Here is a 3400-nt window from a genome sequence, read left to right on the forward strand (position 1 = left end):
CCCCCCACATCTTAGTGTCATCAGCAAATTTGAACAGGGTGCTTTTTACCCCCTCATCCAAATCACTGATGAAGATGTTGAACAGCGCTGGCCCGAGGACCGAGCTCTGGGGGACCCCACTGCCCATGTCCTTCCAGGTTGAGAAGGACCCATCCACCACCACCCTCTGGGTGCAGCCCACCAGCCAGTTGGCGACCCATTTGACTGTGTGGGTGTGTTCTGTATGTATGTGTGGCAGGGGTGTGTGGAGGGAGTGGGTGTGCAAGAGGGGTGGGTGCCTGCTGGCACTGGGGGAAACTGTCCAGGCACTGGGGCTATGGCAGGGCAGTGGGGCTGGGGCAGGCACCTGCCCCTCTATTGGGGGAAGGGGTGGGGGAATCCTTTGAGAGCAGTGGGGAGCTCTGTGGCTGGGCCAGTTGCACCAGGGCTGGTGCCCTTGATTGTGGGGCTGGGCTGAGTGAGAGATGCTGCACAGGTTGGGGAGGGGTGGAGACATTGGTGTGGCACAGGAATCCATCCCCAGCCCAGGGTGTGGGGGTGTGTGCCACAGGCATCCCTTCATTCCTCCCACCTGTGGTGGGGCCAGACTTGCTCCACCACTGCTCACATGAATTGGAGCCACCTTGCTCCGACCTGGTAGGGATGGGGCAGCTGAGACCTGGGGGAGCAGGGGCCTCGCGATCGAATGTGAGGGTCACCGGCAAGGCCAGGAGTCTGCGGGTCAAGAGCAAGGGACAGCAGTAGGGACAGGGGACTGCAGGTTGGGAGTGAGGGGCACTGGCAGGGCCAGGTGTGCAGTGAGGTCTGCCCCCAACAGGTGTCCTCATTTTTGGAACTGGAAATATGCTAACCCTAGGACAGCCTGTCTATATATCTTGTTAGTTCTTTTTGCATGCTAAAGGATGGCTTCTACACAGCTAAAAGCTCTCATCTTCTATCTTGAATGCCAAAACTTCCTTTTCTCTGGCTTTTACAATTCTACCTTGTCCTTCTCATCTCAACCCATAGGCAGATCTAGGATTTTGAAAAGCAGGGTGGCAGATGGTGTGGCATATGCTATACTGCATATAGCATAAGACATATTTTTTTCCAGTTAAAGAGAAATTAGAAGATTTGCTAATATGCTAGGGGCCTAGGGCTATATTATTCAGCTTAAAATCAAAGCCAAAAAAACCCTTTATTGAAATGTGCGCTAAATTGCTAGAATATATATTAAATTAAAACAAAACACAAACTAGAAAAAAACAGCCAAAAGATATTATTTCATTAGTGCTTTAGCCATTGTAAAGTGTACATCTCTTATTCAGATTCGTAAAAGAAAATCTAGTTTTCTTGACTGTCTTCACAGTGCCTCCAGTACTTCAGTGTCAGCCATTTCTACACTCAAGTTAATATTACTTCACTTAAGTTAAGGTTTTTAGCTACGTCTAAAAACAGCCCAGAATGCCAAGAAATAGAAGAGAGAAATTACCAGGAATAGTTAACAGACAGCAAAAATGTAGAAGAAAGGATAGTGTGCACAGTGGAACGTTACGATAATTAACAAGGGGGGTCATTAACTTCTGTGAGGTGAAGAGAGATTAGCAGGAATCAGATTATGAATCATCAGGTCAACTGACTTCTTCATTGCTGCCTGAATTGAAATGTCAGTGCCCCTCCCTGGCAGTTGGTTTCAAAGTTTGAGTAGAGCAGGAATAAAAGCAGTGGGGGGTGCAACTGCACCACTGCATACCCCGAGGATTGATTCTGTCTCTATCCAAAATGCTGCTGCAAAGACCATTTGTCTAGCATGCTGCTTTGTCCAGGTGGTTCTCGGTATTTCTGTATTGGCTCTCTCTTTCATATACATCAGACTAATGTTGTTGTGTTCACTTCAGGACTGTTCATGGCCTATCCCCATCCTACTTATCATCCCTCACTCCGAACTGAGAGGTCAGTTCATGCCTCCAATGAGTCCATGATGCCAACATCTAGTACTCACTTGCTAACTTTTCAAACCAGCAACTTTATCTGCCATGCTGTCCTTGCTGATTGGGAGGAGCCCTCTGCAAGCATAGACAAAGCTACTACGTTACAGGTTTCCCTGGATTTATGCTGGTTCTTTATATGCGAGTTAGCTCTTATGCAATGTGCATATTTAGACCCATAATTCATTATATGCAAGGAAAACTTGCTGTTATGCCATCATCATAGATGCTGCCCCCTGCCCAAGCAGGTAAGTCTGTGGAGGGAGGCGAAAGGGCCATGACCCCACTCACCCTAGATCCAGCTGCAGCAGCCCCAGGAGCAGCTGGTGCCAGCTGCCTGCAGCCGCTGGGCTGCACCATGCTCTCCGTCATCCTGCACCTGGGCTCCAGGGTGAGTGCCGTGCCCTGCACCGCTTGGGGCTCTGCTTGTCCACACTCACCTCTGCTCCTAGGCTGCACCATACCCTGGTGCAGGCAGCTGGTGTCAGCTGCTCCTGGGGCCACACTAGCATGGGCTGGGGTGAGTGTGGACAAGTGAGCCCCAGGTGGCATGGGGCATGGCACTCACCTCGCAGCTGACACCAGCTGCCTGTAGCAGCTGGGCTGCACCTTGCCTCAAGCCTCCTGGGGCTCTGCTGGTCCCCACTCACTCCTTCCCATGCTGGAGTGGTCCCAGGAGTGGCCAACTCCAGCTACCTGTAGCTGCACTGTGCCCTGGTGCAGGCAGCTGTTGTCAGCTGCTCCCAGGGCTGCTCCAGCATGGGCTGGGGTGAGTGCAGACAAGCTCACCCTGGCCCTGGGAGCAGCTGACACCAGCTGCCTGGAGCAGCTAGGCTGCACCATGCCCCAACCCTCTCAGGGCTCTGCTGGTCCCCACTCACCGCCTTCCGGTGCTGAAGCAGTGCTGGAGAGGCCGACACCAGTTGCCTGCAGTCACTGAGCTGCACTATGCCCTGGTACAGACAGCTGGTGCATTTGTGCAAGTCCTAGCACAAAGGAGGTTTGGTGCATTTGCTAATACAAATCATAATACTAATAACTTTATAGGCAATGTCATGATCACAATCATCCACAATGAGCTCCAATATGCCAAGTCACAGAGCCACAGTTTCATTATCATCTTTAAGAATAACAATTAGTGGAAGAAAATAGTAGTTCAAAACAGTACAGGCTCCCAATGGCTTTCTCTACAAGAGTCTTTTCTCTAGCACCGCATGCCTGCTTTCTGCAGTTCTTTAGGCTCCCCTAGTAAGGTCTCTCAGGTTACATAGTTCAGTTAGTGAATTTGTAAAGACCATGGGTGGAATAAACATCATTCCTTTAACGCCTGCCACCTTTTGTTATTCATGGAAGATCCGTACCAATGGAGAGTTAAAATTATGGATTTGCATAAGATAATTTGGATAGGGATGATCCTGCCTTAAACAGGGCGT

Source organism: Crocodylus porosus, unplaced genomic scaffold (assembly GCF_001723895.1).
Source record: "Crocodylus porosus isolate Cpor-Errol unplaced genomic scaffold, CroPor_comp1, whole genome shotgun sequence".
NCBI lineage: Eukaryota > Metazoa > Chordata > Crocodylia > Crocodylidae > Crocodylus > Crocodylus porosus.